This window comes from Kogia breviceps, chromosome 3, assembly GCF_026419965.1.
Source record: "Kogia breviceps isolate mKogBre1 chromosome 3, mKogBre1 haplotype 1, whole genome shotgun sequence".
In the NCBI taxonomy this organism is placed as follows: Eukaryota; Metazoa; Chordata; class Mammalia; order Artiodactyla; family Physeteridae; genus Kogia; species Kogia breviceps.
Window position 1 is genome coordinate 86,658,288 of NC_081312.1, and position 18,841 is coordinate 86,677,128.

General features: G+C 35.9%; 1 protein-coding gene across 6 annotated transcripts in view; it reads right to left on the bottom strand.

The window, feature by feature from the left end:
• The window catches only part of TTBK2 (tau tubulin kinase 2), a 166,633-nt gene that overhangs the window by 97,221 nt on the left and 50,571 nt on the right, over positions 1-18,841 (bottom strand). The window contains exon 1 of one of the 6 annotated variants that reach the window (XM_067029090.1): positions 6,567-6,632. The exons of the other annotated variants lie outside the window; for them this stretch is intronic. The gene's annotated coding sequence lies outside the window, so the exon portion shown is untranslated. Of the gene's footprint in view, positions 1-6,566; positions 6,633-18,841 lie in introns of those variants that run through there. 6 annotated transcript variants of the gene reach the window in all.

Here is an 18,841-nt window from a genome sequence, read left to right on the forward strand (position 1 = left end):
CTTCCTATTACTATCATTAAAGCTTAGTGATTATGAGCACTAATTTTGGAAGGAGACAGATATAAGTTCAAATCTTGGCTCTACTGACCAGGCTCACCTAGCATGTGCCTCTCTTTGGCACCACCCATTCTGTCAAATCTGACTGTACTTCAGTGGACCAGGCCAAACATGTCCCAAAATGTCACTGCCCACACTATTCATAGGATATCTCCCCCAAATAACTGTTTTTATCATTTGCCTGCTCAAGAGACCATAAACAATAATGCCTGAAGAAATAAGATTAAAATGGTGAGCCTGAAAAATAAATAAATGAATAAATAATAAAAATAATAAAATGGTGAGCCTGGAATTCAAGATTCATTCTATGTTACTTTTCAAACCTCATTTCCTTCAGTTTAACAAGAATTATACACTCTGAAGTCTGTTTCTTTTTTATTCTCCCTCACAAATGTTCTACCTTATTGCTCACACTTATTTCCATCAACCTTGCCTCTTCAAATCAAATACAGCTCTTAAAATCTAAATATCCCTGTAGAAGGTAATATTAACGAATTAATACTCAGGATTAGATTTTCAGATATTTAGCAAGTTAGTCACCTAGCCAGGCACTGAGGGGGAAAAAACAAACAAGACAATTAAAATAAGAGTTCCCTAGAGACAAGAGCAGCAGAGTCTGGTGCACAGATGAAACTAGAGAAAGAAGAGAAGTCAGCAAGGCAGCACTGATCACTAGGAATCGCAGGTTGTAGACCACGAGAAAACACAGGATGGAAATATATCAACAAACCAATTTTAACTTCTGCTTATGTGTCTACTCTTAGAAATCTGCTAAAAGACAAAAGGAATCCTGAACATACAAACCAGATCTTTACCAACCACTCAAAATATCACCATTAAGGCTTTTTCTTAAATCTTCTAGCTCTTGACTACTCTAACCCTACAGGGAATGCTTGTGGACTATCAGCAAGCTCCGTGCACAAGAGAAATAATCAGTGATATCTCCACCCAAAAAAGACACTAAGAAGTAGACTTAATTTAGATAGACAGATAATATCTAAAGATTTTATAGGCAAAGTAGGACCTTGCTAGTTAAACACAGATTTTAACTGTGATGTAAGAAAGGATTTCTATTCATCTAAGGCTTTTTTTTTTCTTAAAGGAAGAGGTATGCTATATGCTTAACTAAATGCACATAACCTAAAGAATCTTTTTGTTCTTACAATTTCAGATGATCATCTACTACTCTTGCTTTCAATTCAAGAGCTTAAAACTATGGCAGGTAGTGGTTTGGTGGTCGACATCCCAGTGTTAAATTTTTTTTTTTTTTTTTTTTTTTTTTTTTTTGCGGTACGCGGGCCTCTCACTGTTATGGCCTCTCCCGTTGCGGAGCACAGGCTCCGGACGCGCAGGCTCAGCAGCCATGGCTCACAGGCCCAGCCGCTCCGGGGCATGTGGGATCTTCCCGGACCGGGGCACAAATCCGTGTCCCCTGCATTGGCAGGCGGACTTTCAACAATTGCGCCACCAGGGAAGCCCCCCAGTGTTAAATATTAATAAGAGTAAAATGTCATGCAAAAGGCAAGTAATTTTACATAACTTGCTGCTAGAAGAAAGTAAATCAATCAAAATGGGCATCAGTTATTTTTCTTTTTAAATAAAAGAAGCCATTTAGTAATAAAGTGAAAACCTGAACTAAAAGTATCCCTAACCCACTAAATGGGGATGTTCTGGAATTCAAAGAGCAAATTCCAGGTCATTACAAATTAGCAAACAAGGGGATTCTGCAAAGCTGGACAATTACACTACTAAAGATACAACAAAATTAGCTTCCTTATCCATCTATCATTTACTCCTCATATTTACCCACTCCTCACCAAAAACAAACAAACCATATCTACCCTAATAATAACTCCTGAAATATCCACACCAATGGGAGATAGAAAAGTATAAGGCTAGTCCTTTCCTCAAAGAATTTACAATATTGTTAGAAGCAATAAATGTATTACAAGATCAATATAGGCAGTACAAGATCAAATTATAGCTTATAAAAATGAAGAATAAGCATTACAGAGAAAGCAAGAGATTAGATTATAATACATCATAGAGCTTGGAGCTTGACTGAGTTAACTTGACAGTGATACCAAAAGAAGGAAGGGTGTCTTCTAAGCCAAGTCCCTAGGAAAAATAATTCAGCCAAGGAGTCTAAGGAATAAAGGCTCCTATCAGCATTCATAAGAATGCCCATCTAACAATCCTTTAGGTTCTAAGTAGCTCTCCAGGAGCTAAAGGCAGAGAAAGTTTCCAAATTTTTCAGTCTAGATAACCATCACAGGGAATTTCATCATTTAAACAAGACTATCCTATCACAATGGCCAATTTAAAACTAGCAGGCTTTTATGATTAGAATGAAAAAAAAAGAGCATGATTTCCTCATCCTATCTATTTTTTAAATGTACTAAACTATTACAAAAATGTATAAACAAATATGTTTAAAAAAAGAGAGAAAAGATAAAGAATTAGGAGACCACTGCAAGAGGCCCAATATCTGCGTAACAGGTAGGTGTTCCAGAAGAGAACATAGATAAAATAAACAGGTGGAAACCACCAACAAAATAATTCAAGAAAATTTCCCAAGAAAAACTTTCAGATTGCAAGTTTCAATAAAGGACACAGCCTGGCTTACTAAATGAAAATACACAAATGGCACAACACTGGAGAAAAAGAAAAAAACAAGTTGCCAAAGTAACAAGAATCACAATGGGAATTACCTTTCTCAACCACTACAGTGAGTCTGAAGACAAATTTCTGAAGTAAAATTATTTTCAATCCAGAATTCTATATCCAGCCAGTGTTTTTTAACATCAAGGTAGACATGCAAGAGAGATCTCAAAAATATATCTCCCACGTACCCTTTACTCAAGAAGTTAGTAGAGGGGTGCTTCACTAAAATGAGAATAAATGAAAAAGAGAAAGGGATTCAACAAGGCATACAATATAAAAGAGAAGCAAGGGGAGTCCCCAGGAAGACATTGCAGGGGTGAGCCAAGGACAATAGCTGTGAATGTAGAAAATAACCAGGCCTAACTGGAGCAGACTAGGAGGTTCCTGAGTGATTTCCCTAAGAAGAAGAAATTAAGAATTGTTGTGTTTATCAGTAATTCATCCATTTTTATTATAGAATAGTATTCCATTGTATGGATATATCACGGTTGATTTAGCCATTTACTCTTTGAAGGATATATTTTTGGTAATTAAGAATAAAGATGATATAAATATTTATGTATATGTTTCTGTATGAATGTAAATTTTCATTTCTTTAGGTTAAATGCCTATGAGAGTGGGACTGCTGGGTCACAGAGTGAATCCATATTGAACATATGGTAAGTATATGTTCAATTGTTTTCCAGAGGAACTGTATCAATTTGCATCCCCTCCAGCAAGGTATGAGGGTTCCAGTTGCTCTTTGTCCTTGTCAGCACTTGGTATTGTCAAAATTTTATACTATTTTAATAGATGTGCAGCAGGAATTCACCGTGACTTTAATTTGCATTCCCCTAATGGCTAGTTATGTTAAACATCTTTTGCTGAGCTGATTTTCCACTCTATATCCTCTCTGCTAAAGCCCATTAAAGATTTTTAATTAGATTGTTTTCTTACTGTTGAGTTTTCAGAGTTTTTACATATTCTGAATATAAGTCCTTTGCAGGTATGTGATTTGCAAATATTTTCTCCCAGTCTATAATCTGTCTTTTCATTCTCTTAACAGCGTCTTTTACAAGCAAAGCTTTTAATTTGATTCAGTCCAATTCATCAGTTTCTTCTTTTATCAATCATGATTTTGGTATCATGTGAAAGAACTTCTTGCTTACACCAGCTCACAAAGATTTTCTATGTTTGCTTCTAAAAGCTGTATAGCTTTATATTTCACATTTAAATGTGGTACATTTTATTTTATTTATTTATTTTTGAGATATAATAGCTGACATTTATTTAGTGCTCAGGACATGTAACATCTCATCTAATCCTCATGGTGGTTCTGAGGTTGTTAAGACAATGTCAAATTCCAGTTCAAAATTCCAGTTCAGAAGCAATAGGACAAATATTGTATTATTATCAGAGACAATTTCAAATGAAAATATAACTTTCACAGATCAATATGCATCAAATAGTACTGAATCAAAATATAAAGTAAAAATTATAAGTACAAGAAGAAATGAGAGGGCTTCCCTGGTGGCACAGTGGTTAAGAATCTGCCTGCCAATGCAGGGTACACGAGTTCAAGCCCTGGTCTGGGAAGATGACGTGAAGTACATTTTGTTTTTGTATAATGTGTGTGGTTTAGGTCAGGGTTCACTATTTTTGTATTTGGATGTCCAATTGTTCCAACACCACTTATCAAAAGTGCTATTCTTTTTCCACTTTGCAACTTTGGCCATATTTGTGTGAGTCTATTTCTAGAATCTATTCTATTTAATTAATCTATACGTCTATCCCTTTGCCAATATCACAGTCTTCATTGTGGTAGCTTTGTACTAAGTTTTAAATCATGTAGTTTGATTTTTTCCAACATTTTTCTTTTTATTTATTTTTAAAACATCTTTATTGGAGTATAATTGCTTTACAATGGTGTGTTAGTTTCTGCTTTATAACAAAGTGAATCAGTTATACATATACATATGTTCCCATATCTCTTCCCTCTTACGTCTCCCTCCCTCCCACCCTCCCCCAACATTTTTCTTTTTCAAAATTGTTTTGGTTATTTTAGGTCCTTTGCCTTTCTATACAAATTCTAAAATTGGTTTCTCTATAACTACAAACAGTGCTGCTGGGATTTTTGTTGTTGCTGTTATTGCTTTAAATCTATAAATCAACTTGAGGAGAATCAACATCTTAACTATAGTGAATCGTCCAATTCATGAATGCATGTCTCTCCATTTATTTAAATTTTCTTACTTTTAAAAAAAATCAGGGTTTTACAGTTTTCAGCATAGAGATCTCATACATATTTTGCTACATTTATACCTAATTCTTTCATTTTGGGAGAGCTACTATAAACGGATTTTTTAAAATTCAGTTTTCAATTGTTTATTGCTAGTATACAGAAATATGATTGCTTTTTGTGGGCTGACCTTGAACCACTTGCTAAACTCATTTATTGTGGATTCCTTGGGATTTTCTACATATACAATCATGCCATCTGCAAATAGAGACAGTTTTATTTCTTCCTTTCCAATCAGTATGCCATTATTTCTTCAAATATTTTTGCCACACCACAACCGTTCTCTTCACATTCTGGGTCTCTGATGACACAAATGTTAGATCTTATGATAGTCTCAAGGTTTCTGAAGCTGCTTATTTATTTATTTTTAACTTTTCTTCTCTATTCTTCAAATTGGATTTTTATTTATCTATTTTTAAGTTCACTGACTTATTCATCTGTTATACCCTCTCTGCTACTGAGCCCATCCAGTGAGTTTTTCACTTCCATTATTGTATTTCTGTTCTAAATTTCCATTTGGTTCTTCTTTATATCTTCTATTTCTTTGCTGAGACTTTCTATCTTCCCACTCATTCCTGGAATATGGTCATAATAGCTGATTTTTAAAGTCTTTTTGATATAATTTTAACATCTGTGATCCTGGCACTGGCATCTGTTTTCTGTCTTTTCCCATGTGAGTTCGGATTTCACTAGTTCTTTTTAAGCTGAGTAATTCAAGATTGTATTCTGGACGTTTTGAATATTATCTTATGAGAATCTGAGTCTTATTTAAGTCCCACCAAGAACGATGGTGTTTTTGTTTTAGCCAGTAATTGACCCAGTTGGGTTCACACTTCAAGTTCTGACCATCCTTCTGTAGGCTGCATTTCCAATTTCAATTCAGTTTGCAAAGCCTTTGTAGTCATACTGAATGTGTTCCATAATCATCCCACGCAGTGTCCAGTTTGGGGCTTGGGGGTGTTCTATGCCATAATTCAGTCCTCAATGTTTTTGTATGCTGTTTAGGATCACACCCATGCACGCACAGCTTGGAAGTCAGCTCAGAAGTCCGTGAGCAACTTTAAGTGATCAGTTTTCCAAGCTCCTCATTCTCCTGCGATCTTTTGGTTTCCTGGGGCTTCCCTTTTTCAGCCTTCCAGAAGAAAGCTGGGGCTTCATTAACCCCATTCTTCCATGTACTTCCTGTAACTGTGCCCACATCAGGGCCAAGCAACAGAAGAGCAGAGGGAGAAGAAAAGCAATGGGATTTGGAAGGTTCCCTTCCCTCTGAGATTTAGGCTCCTGCCTGCCCCACTGATGCCACTGCAGCTACTGCCCAGGACTGCTTGAGGCCTTGGGGGCAAGAGAATGAAGAAAAGGTGGGGGTAAAAAAGAAAAAAGAAAAGATGTGGGATTGCCACATTTTCTCTGAATATTAGGAGACCCCTTTCCTGTTCCTTGAGTCAGAACTAGAGGGCTTCTCGTGGTGCTTTTTCTGTCCATGTTAATAATGCTCACGTCCAAGTTTCAGGATACATTAAGTTCAGGCTGGGGCATACTGGAAGAAAAAAAAAAATAGTAAACTCACCGCCGGTTCAGTAGTACTTTGAATTCTGGTCTTCTTCCCCAATCTGCCTCCTACTATTTATTTTTCAGAGTCCTCAAATAGCCACTCCAAGCATTCTGTCCAGGTCTTATAGCTGCATTCAGTGGGAGAGACAGGGTGAAGTGTGCTTACTCCATCTTATCTGGAACCAGAACCTGGACTACTGCTTTTCATAACAAATTTTGTAGAACTGATTGACTAAACTATTTGTTAAATTTGGTTATAAGAAATTAAAATTTAAAAATAAATAAATCCTGTAATAATCTTATTGAGGAAAAGGAAACAAGCAAGCTACTAGGATCACATTTTTTTAAGCATATATACTTTTGGAAATTAAATGCTTAGGAAAAAAGTGAAGTTCTTAATTGTACTTTGCCTTACTTCTTTAAATCTTATTCTACCTGTGGATTTTTATAAATACTGAGACTAAAGTACTTATCCGAAGTATGAGACAGAGGAAGTCAATTGCAGATGAGAAGCTATAAACTGTTTAAGAAATTGAAAAAACGTTCAGGATGACCAACACTGAGTGTAAGCCCAACAGTTTCAAGAAATGAGGCTAGAGAAGCAGGCAGGCATCAGTTCAAGGTTTTGTATGCCATGTTAATCTAAGGTGGGTGGATTTACCTGAGTAAAGGAAGGCCCTGAAGTGTTTTAGCAATGGTCAGGGGGTGACATGATCCGATTGGTATTTTTGAAGGATCACTCCTCTGCAGAACATAAAGGTGCACAGAAAATGAGTCTTACTGTCTGAATCTAAAGGGTCACATCAAGTTGCAGGACAGTATATACTAGTATGATTCCACACGTGATTGGGGGTTATAGGTAGGGAGGGAGATTTTATACACACACATACACACAGGCACACACATAATATTATTATACACACCTTATATAATCACATGATTATATATCCAAATATATCCATAAATCATATGATCATATGAATTTATATCTGGTTATGATTATATATAATTATATATATGTATGTATCTATGTGGATAAACAGATTAAAATATGTATTGAATGTTTCTGGAAAAAAACACAAGAAACCAGTAAGACTGGTTAGAGAAGGAGAGTGAAGGGCTAAGAGAAAAAATCTTTTACTTTTCACATTATTCTTCTGTTTGATTTTTAAATTCTTTTACCATGAACATTTACACTCTTAAAAAGGGTTGTAAAAAAATGGAAGATCTTATGCATAAATTAGATATGAGACAGATATAAGATATTAAAGCAGGATATGTATGAATGAGCCTAGCGTTCAGTAACACTGTTTCTAGCATATAGTAAGCACTCAAACACTGTTCTAGATCTTCCCACAAATAAGATATTACCAACCATTTATAAAGTAATTTCACAACACAAAACAGCTTTCTAATTATATTATACTACACTATACTGCACTAATTTACCAGGTATTTTCAAGCATTCAGAAATTTGAGGAAAGATAAAGAGTAAGAATGGATTTTAAAGATATTTATTCTTATCATTTAATTACATTTTTACTGTAAAAGAAATGCTTGCATATTTTTCTCAATTTCTTAAGCACTGTAGGGTATAAAGGGAAACAGCAAAGGAGCCTTTCCTGCCCTGGCCCTTCTAATTCCAATAGCCAAATATAACCATTCCAAATGGTTTCTTGAGTTCTATACAATTACAGACTTTCTTTGCGCATATAAAGCACATATAAATATATATACTTATATACATTATATTCTCTTTCAAGGAAATAAACCTCTGCTCCTTAAAATAATCTAGACCTATTCTATTATGTTGGCCAAAAAGTTCATTCAGGTCTTTCCGCATGAGCTTATGGAAAAACCCAAACAAAATTTTTGGCCAACCCAATTATTTCTTACATGTCATTTTTCTAAGCCCCAATAGAGTAAAGAATAGACAAATCCCTAAACTGGCAGATAAAGTTAAATCTTCCAAGTCAGGAAATGCTAAAATGGACATACTAACAGATAAAGTTCTCAATGATCACCTAACACCTTTTGATACAAAAGATAAACCTTAACCAGGGCAAGCAAAAGTTACTTTAAGGGGAAAAAATGCACAGGCTAAAATGAACAAAAGGACAGATGATAGGTTTATAAAAGGTTAAAATATATAATGAGGGGTAAGGGTTTATCCCAAACCTTTCGGTCCCAGAGTCTGACTATTATGCTCTTCCATAAAAGGAGTCATCAGAGATCTTCTAACACACCCTTTGATTAAACAGAAATTTAACGAGGGCAAGCAAATTTGGAATAACTTTCATAGACATTCTATACTGAACAGACCAGAGGTCTAATCCAGAATTTACATTATTTCTTATATTCTTATGACTGGAGGAAGAAAGTCATCACATATTATAGCAGTAGCTGGAGACGTCAAGCAGGGAAGGCAGAAGAGGTGCAGTTATCTTCTGAAATAGTTATCCTTCATCTCAACTTTCGGCTTGTGCTCTGCAGTTTCTAAGGCAAAAATAAAATCCAGGACCAATATTTCAAGGCTTAAAAAAAAAGTCTCCAGAAGTCAGAATAAAAATCACAATCTCTTTATGGGCTGTTAGGAAAAATGTAGTTTTTCCCTGCATTTATATGGGGCAAGAAAAATTAATTCCTATTTCAACTGAGAATAATAAAATTATTTGGTTATCAAAGAGTGGCATTTACTCTCTTATTTCTTAATATTAATAGGTTCTTCACTTGCTTTTAGAGGATGTAGAGGAGAAAAACTTTTAAATAATTCAAAAAGCTTTTAATTAATTACTTTTTCACCCAAGGTAATAAATAAAGAGAAAAATCTCAGTTTTACTCAAGTTCGTGCTTTGAAAGAACACAAGAGATAAGATGATGTTGATCATTTACAGCATGAAGTAAAGAGCTAAAATGGGACAGAAAGGCTGGGCAAGGTTCTAGTCACGCATTGATTTAAGTAGTGATTTTTAAGTACAAAAAAACTTCATTAGATTGAATACATTATGGAGGGAAGACACATAAGAATTAGTGAGAAACCTGATCTAAAGAATATTTTTAAAGAAAAACTATTTTTAAGCTTAGGTATATATTTATATTTCAATTGGAAGCAAGTAAACAAAATATAAACTTTTAAAGATCCTAGGAAGACTTCCTTTGATGAAAAGATATAAGGATAAATTTTAGTCATAATATTCTGAATTCCCAAAATATTACAACACCTATATGCAAAGGTTAAAAAAAACTTCCAAACCACAGAAATCATTTTCTGGAACCCCTAAGTGACTGGCTTTTGTAACAATGAGGAATTGAACATCTATGGTTTTGAGAATCTAAGCCATAGTCATCCAAAGGTGACTTTATCAACTAGTATTTATAACACTCTTTAACAAAATATTCCAGAATCTTAACAATTATTTTTCTTACCAAAAAACTAAATTTTATTAACAAAATAACAAAACAGAAGAGTTAATGGTATCCTATTCTCCACATCTCCATTTACAAATGTATCAGCAAATACAAAGCCACTGTCTGCTATCATTTTGCCACTAAGCATAATATGTCAAGTTTAAAAGTACATAATTCCAGGGCTTCCTTCGTGGTGCAGTGGTTAAGAATCCCCCTGCCAATGCAGGGGACACAGGTTTGAGCCCTGGTCTGGGCAGATCCCACAAGCCATGGAGGAACTAAGCCCGTACGCCACAACTACTGAGCCTGTGCTCTAGAACCTGCGAGCCGCAACTACTAAAGCCTGTAAACCTAGAGCCTCTGCTCTGCAACAAGAGAAGCCAAAGCAATGAGAAGCCTGCACACCACAATGAAGAGTAGCCCCCACTCACTGCAACTAGAGAAAGCCCACACGCAGCAACGAAGACCCAATGCAGCCAAAAATAAAATAAACAAATTTTAAAAATTAAAGTACATAATTCCTGCCCTTTTAGAGCCTGAAATTTAAGAGAACACAAATCTGTTTTTAAAAATAAAATACACAATGTAAACAAATTGAAAAGTGCACATAGAATAAACCAGGCAAAATCTAGTATTTATGAAAACCTATTGAGAGAAATGTGTTGGTCTAATAGCGGTTAGTGTCCTAGTCCCCACACCGTGATCTCAATTGTTTCCCAAGAGAAGGAAGTAGGGATCTTGGAGAAAAAGGGTTCCTGATTCCAACTCTGGTGAAGGGAAAGCCTGAAACATGTACTGGGCCAGAAAGCTAGAATGATATCAAAGAACACTGAAGTTACATCAGAAGGACAAGCGGCCAATTTAAAAGGGCATCCACTAGTGAAAAAAAGTGAAAATTTTAATCTGAGAAGAATAATGAGTACAGTGGTTGAAATAAAATATAAAAAATCCATGATCTCATAGTGATACTCAAAATGAAAAACAGACCAGAGGGTAGACAACAGAAGCAAGAAGAACTACAATCCTGCAATCTGTGGAACAAAAATCACATTCACAGAAAGATAGACAAGATAAAGGCAGAGAGCTATGTACCAGATGAAGGAACAAGATAAAACCCCAGAAAAACAACTAAATGAAGTGGAGATAGGCAACCTTCCAGAAAAAGAGTTCAGAATAATGATAGTGAAGATGATCCAGGACCTCAGAAAAAGAATGGAGGCAAAGATCAAGAAGATGAAAGAAATGTTTAACAAAGACCTGGAAGAAATAAAGAACAAACACACAGATGAACAATACAATAACTGAAATGAAAAATACACTACAAGGAATCAATAGCAGAATAACTGAGGCAGAAGAACAGATAAGTGACCTGGAAGACAGAATGGTGGAATTCACTGCTGCGGAAGAGAATAAAGAAAAAAGAATGAAAAGAAATGAAGACTGCCAAAGAGACCTCTGGGACAACATTAAACACAACAACATTCATTTTATAGAGGTCCCAGAAGTAGAAGAGAGAGAGAGAAAGGACAAGAGAAAATATTTGAAGAGATTATAGTTGTAAACTTCCCTAACATGGGAAAGGAAAGAGCCACCCAAGTCCAGGAAGCACAGAGAGTCCCATACAGGATAAACCCAAGAAGAAACATGAGGAGACACAAGTAATCAAATTGGCAAAAATTAAAGACAAAGAAAAATTATTGAAAGCAGCAAGGGAAAAACGACAAATAACATACAAGGGAACTCCCATAATGTTAACAGCTGATTTCTCAGCAGAAACTCTACAAGCCAGAAGGGAGTGGCATGATATACTTAAAGTGATGAAAGGGAAGAAACTACAACCACGATTACTCTACTTAGCAAGGATCTCATTCAGATTTGATGGAGAAATCAAAAGCTTTACAGACAAGCAAAAGCTAAGAGAAATCAGCACCACCAAACCAGCTCTATAACAAATGCTAAAGGAACTTCTCTTAGTGGGAAACACAAGAGAAGAAAAGGACCTACAAAAACAAACCCAAAACAATTAAGAAAATGGTCATAGGAATATACATATCGATAATTACCTTAAACATGAATGGATTAAATGTTCCAACCAAAAGACACAGGCTTGCTGAATGGATACAAAAACAAGACCCATATATATGCTGTCTACAAGAGACCCACTTCAGACCTAAGGACACATACAGACTGAAAGTGAGGGGATGGAAAAAGATATTCCATGCAAATGAAAATCAAAAGAAAGCTGGAGTAACAAAACTCATATCAGATAAAATAGACTTCAAAATAAAGAATGTTACAAGAGACAAGGAAGGACACTATGTAATGATCAAGGATCAATCCAAGAAGAAGATATAACACTTGTAAATATATATGCACCCAACACAGGAGCACCTCAATACATAAGGCAACTGCTAACAGCTATAAAAGAGGAAATCAACAGTAACACAATAATAGTGGGAACATTAACACTTCATTTACACCAAGGGACAGACGATCCAAAACGAAAATAAATAAGGAAACACAAGCTTTAAATGACACAATAGACCAGATAGATTTAACTGATATTTATAGGACATTCCATCCAAAAATAGCAGATTATACTTTCTTCTCAAGTACGCACAGAACATTCTCCAGGAAGGATCATATCTTGGGTCACAAATCAAGCTTCCATTAATTTAAGAAAATTGAAATCATATCAAGCATCTTTTCTGACCACAACGCTATGAGATTAGAAATCAATTACGGGGAAAAAACGTCACAAACACATGGAGACTAAACAATACATTACTAAATAAACAAGAGATCACTGAAGAAATCAAAAAGGAAAACAAAAAATATCTAGAGACAATGACAACGAAAACAGGAAGATCCAAAACCTATGGGATGCAGCAAAAGCAGTTCAAAGAGGGAAGTTTATACCTATACAAGCCTACCTCAAGAAACAAGAAACATCTCAAATAAACAATCTAACATTACACCTAAAGGAACTAAAGAAAGAAGAACAAACAAAATCCAAAGATACCAGAAGGAAAGAAATCATAACTATCAGAGCAGGCATAAATGAAGTAGAAACATAGAAAACAAAAGCAAAGATCAATAAAACTAAAAGCTGGTTCTTTGAGAAGATAAACAAATTGATAAACCATTAGCCAGACTCATCAAGAAAAAGAGGGAGAGGACTCAAATCAATAAGATTAGACATGAAAATGGAGATGTTATAACAGACACTGCAGAAATACAAAGCATCCTAAGAGACTACTACAAGCAACTCTATGCCAATGAAGTGGACAACCTGGAAGAAATGGACTAATTCTTAGAAAGGTATAACCTTCCAAGACTGAACCAGGAAGAAATAAAAAATATGAACAGACCAATCACAAGTTATGAAATTGAAACTGTGATTAAAAATCTTCCAACAAACAAAAATCCAGGAACAGATGGCTTCACAGGTGAATTCTATGAAACATTTAGAGAAGAGCTAACACCCATCCTTCTCAAACTCTTCCAAAAAATTGCAGAGGAAGGAATACTCCCTAACTCATTCTATCAGTCCACCATCACCGTGATAAGAAAAGATAGCAGAAAAACATACTACAAAAAAAAAATACAGAACAATATCACTGATGAATATAGATGTAAAAATCCTCAACAAAATACTAGCAAACAGAATCCAACAACACGTTAAAAGGATCATACACCATGATCAAGTGGGATTTATCCCAGGGATGCAAGGTTTCTTCAATATATACAAATCAATCAACATGATACACTATATTAACAAACTGAAGAAGAAAAACCATATGATCATCTCAATAGATGCAAAAAAAGCTTTTGACAAAATTCAACACCCATTTATGATAAAAACTCTCCAGCAAGTGGGCACAGAGGGAACCTACCTCAACATAATAAAGGCCATATATGACAAACCCACAGCAAATATCATTCTCAATGGTGAAAAACTGAATGCATTTCCTCTAAGATCAGGAACAAGACAAGGATGTCCACTCTCACCTTGATTTTTTTTTTTTTTTTTTTTTTCGGTACGCGGGCCTTACACTGTTGTGGCCTCTCCCGTTGCGGAGCACAGGCTCCAGACACGCAGGCTCAATGACCATGGCTCACGGGCCCAGCCGCTCTGCGGCATGTGGGATCTTCCCGGACCGGGGCACGAACCCGCGTCCCCTGCATCGGCAGGCGGACTCTCAACCACTGCGCCACCAGGGGGAAGCCCTCACCTTGATTATTCAACATAGTTTTGGAAGTTCTAGCCACGGCAATCAGAGAAGAAAAAGAAATAAAAGGAATACAAATTGGAAAAGAAGGAGTAAAGCTGTCACTGTTTGCAGATGACATGATACTATACATAGGGAATCCTAAAGATGCCACCAGAAAACTACTAGAGCTAATCAATGAATTTGGGAAAGTTGCAGGATACAAAATTAATGAACAGATATCTCTTGCATTCCTATACACTAATGATGAAAAATCTGAAAGAGAAATTAAGGAAACACTCCCATTTACCACTGCAACAAAAAGAATAAAATATCTAGGAATAAACCTACCTAGGGAGACAAAAGACCTGTATGCAGAAAACTATAAGACACTGATGAAAGAAATTAAAGATGATGCCAACAGATGTAGAGGTATACCATGTTCTTGGATTGGAAGAATCAATATTGTGAAAATGACTATACTACCCAAAGCAATCTACAGATTCAATGCAATCCCTATCAAATTACCAATGGCATTTTTTACAGAACTAGAACAAAAAGTCTTAAAATTTGCATGGAGACACAAAAGACCCTGGAGAGCCAAAGCATTCTTGAGGGAAAAAAACGGAGCTGGAGGAATCAGACTCCCTGACTTCAGACTAGACTACAAAGCTACAGTAATCAAGACAATATGGTACTGGCACAAAAACAGAAATATTGCTCAATGATACAGGATAGAAAGCCCAGAGATCAACCCACACACTTATGGCCAACTAATCTATGACAAAGGACACAAGGATATACAATGGACAGTCATATACAATGGATACTTATTGAAGACAGTCTCTTCAATAAGTGGTGCTGGGAAAACTGGACAGCTACATGTAAAAGAACGAAATTAGAACACTCCCTAACACCATACACAAAAATAAACTCGAAATGGATTAGAGACCTAAATGTAAGACCAGGCACTATAAAATTCTTAGAGGAAAACATAGGAAGAACACTCTTTGCCATAAGCCACAGCAAGATACTTTTTGATCCATCTCCTAGAGTAATGGAAATAAAAACAGAAATAAACAAATGGGACCTAATGAAACTTCAAAGCTTTTGCACAGCAAAGGAAACCATAAACAAGACGAAAAGACAACCCTCAGAATGGGAGAAAATATTTGCAAATGAATCAATGGACAAAGGATTCATCTCCAAAATATATAAACAGCTCATGCAGCTCAATATTTTAAAAAAAAACAACCCAATCCAAAAATGGGCAGAACACCTAAATAGACATTTCTCCAAAGAACACATACAGATGGCCAAGAAGCACATGAAAAGCTGCTCAACATCACTAATTGTTAGAGAAATGCAAATCAAAACTACAATGAGGTATCACCTCACACCAGTTAGAATGGGTATCATCAGAAAATCTACAAACAACAAATGTTGTAGACGGTGTGGAGAAAAGGGAACCCTCTTGCACTCTCGGTGAGAATGTAAATTGATACAGCCACTATGGAGAACAGTATGAAGATTTCTTAAAAAACTAAAAAGAATTATCATATGACCCAGCAATCCCACTACTGGGCATATGCCAGAGAAAACCATAATTCAAAAATACACATGCGGGGACTTCCCTGGTGGTGCAGTGCTTAAGAATCCACCTGCCAATGCGGGGGACAGAGGTTTGCGCCCTGGTCTGGGAAGATCCCACATGCCACGGAGCAACTAAGCCCGTGCACCACAACTACGGAGCCTGCGCTCTAGAGCCCGCGGGCTGCAACTACTCAGCCCACGTGCCACAACTATTGAAGCCCACCCGCGTAGAGCCCACATTCTTCAACAAGAGAAGCCACTGCAGTGAGAAGCTCGTGCACCACAATGAAGAGTAGCCCCCACTTGCCGCAACTAGAGAAAGCCTGTGCACGGCAATGAAGACCCAACACAGCCAAAAATAAAGAAATAAAATTAAAAAAAAAAAAAAAAAAGACACATGCAACCCAATGTTCATTGCAGCACTATTTACAACAGCCAGGTCATGGAAGCAACCTAAATGCCTATCTATAGATGAATAGATAAAGAAGATGCGGTACATATATACACTGGAATATTACTCAGCCATAAAAAGGAACAAAATTGGGTCATTTGCAGAGACATGGATGCATCTAGAGACTGTCATACAGAGTGAAGTAAGTCAGAAAGAGAAAAACAAATATTGTATATTAATGCATATATTCGGAACCTAGACAATGGTACAGATGAACCGGTTTGCAGAGCAGAAATTGAGACACAGAAGTAGAGAACAAACGTATGGACACCAAGGGGGGAAAGCGGCAGGGGGTGGGGGTGGGGGTGGGAGTGTTATGAACTGGGAGATTGGGATTGACATGTATACACTGATGCGTATAAAATGGATGACTAATAAGAATCTGCTGTATAAAAAAATTAAATTAAATTAAAAAAAACAAAAAACACTTCACTATTCACAAAAGGGCACAACTTGTTATTCTAAAAATTGGTAAATAAAAAAGAAAAAATTCAAGCCTTTATCCTAACCTTCTTGTAGTAACTATTATTTCAGGGGAAACAAACAGCTAATGAAATAAAGTTCTACTCTGTAGAATAATTCCAATTCAGAAATTTGGAAAGAATAAGAGAATTAGAAAAATCACCATTTTGCAACCCCTGTAGAAACAATGGATCAAGACAATGTACTCAGGACTTTCCTGGTGGCACAGTGGTTAAGAATCCACCTGCCAAAGCAGGGGACACAGGTTCAATCCCTGGTCCAGGAAGATCCCACATGCTGCAGAGCAACTAAGCCCGTGTGCCACAACTACTGAGCCTGAGCTCTAAAGCCTGTGAGCCACAACCACTGAAGCCCATGCACCTAGAGCCCATGCTCCACAACAAGAGAAGCCAGTGCAATGAGAAGCCCACACACCGCAACAAAGAGTAGGCCCTGCTCTCCGCAACAAGAGAAAGCCCGCACACAGCAATGAAGACCCAACGCAGCCAAAAATAAATAAATAAATTTATTTATTTTTTAAAAAAGCTTCTGGGTCTAACTACAAGTTCACAGGAAATGTGGAGGATAGAGGAACATGTTAAACAACACTGCAAGGATGCGATCAATGATATCCAGGATGTGGACTATTCTATCAAACTAAGAACTTCATTTCTCAACAAATAATGGCAAGGCCAAAATTTAAAAGAAAAAAAATGTAGGAGGGGGGAACTCTTACATATTAAGAGAGACTAAGAGAGATGTCAACCAAATGCAATGGCCCTACCCTGTGACATGAATCTTGATTTGAACAACTCAATGGTAAAAGGATATTTTTAAGATGGTGGGAGAAATTAAACACTGGCTGCTAGATTTTATATGGTACTGAGAAATAATTTTCTTAGGTGTTTTAGACTATAGTCTTTATGTTATTAATAAAGGAGTCACCTAATGTAAATTATGGACTTTAGTTAATAATAATGTATCAATACTGGTTCACCAATTGTAACAAATACACTACACTAATGCAAGATGTTATTAATAGAGGAAACTGTAGATGGGGACTCTGCATTTTCTGCTCATTTTTTCTGTAAACCTAAACGAGTTCCAAAAAGTAAAGTCTATTAATTAAAAAAAAGAAACACTGGAACATGTGCTTCGTCTCCAATGAGCTTCTCCAATCCATTCTTAAAACTGGTCACCTGAAGAGTTTCCATAGTGTTATTATTTCACTTTCTCAATAATGCAGATTTCCCCAAATTTTCCTAATGTTTAACATAAGCTACTTCTCATATCATTCTTTTTTTTGTTGTTGGTAGGGAATAGTGACTAAGACTTTCTATGTTCCAATAGGTATAATTTAATGGATTCACAAAATCATCAATCATCAACAAAGCTCTTACAGGCAAAGTAATATCTGTCAATTTTTGATATATTTCCAAACACCCCTGCCTCAACCTCAACCCAACAGATTTCCTATCGGCCTATAATTCATAACTCTGAAATAAAGAATATTTTCATTACAAAATAAAAAGGGAGACCTTATCTATTAGATAAAGACACATACTGAAGTATTTACAGATGATATGATGCCTAGGATTTCTTCTGAAATACTTCAGCAAGCTGGGAAAAAATGTAGGACATAGAAGCAACAAGCCTGGCCAAACACTGATACTTACTGAAGCTGAGTAAGTATAATGAATGTTCATTATACAATTCTATTTTTGTGTATACTTAAGATTTTTCATAATAAAAAATTAGGGAAAAAAACAAATTTAAGATTTACCTCACTTCAGGATTCTAGACATGTATAAAATTTTGTTAAGATTGGAAAGGAAATCTATCTTTTTAAAAAGTATTGATGGTAGGTACTGCAGAATTACTAGTGATCAGATTTGGAATCACAGGACAAAAGGGTTTTTTTTTTTCCCTCTTATACTAGCACTGCAAATAAAACTTATTTATTAAAATAATAAAAAAAAAGAGTGGTGCGGTGAGATAGAGTTCAAGAGACCATAAAAATGGAGAAGTAAAGATAGGTAGAATGTCACTATAAAATATTTATTAAGATGGGAGAGAAGAGAGAAAAAAGAATCTAACAGAGTAGGGAGGCAATAACACTTTGCACAGTCTCAAAGCAAATCAACTGAAAACAAAAGTTTGAAGATA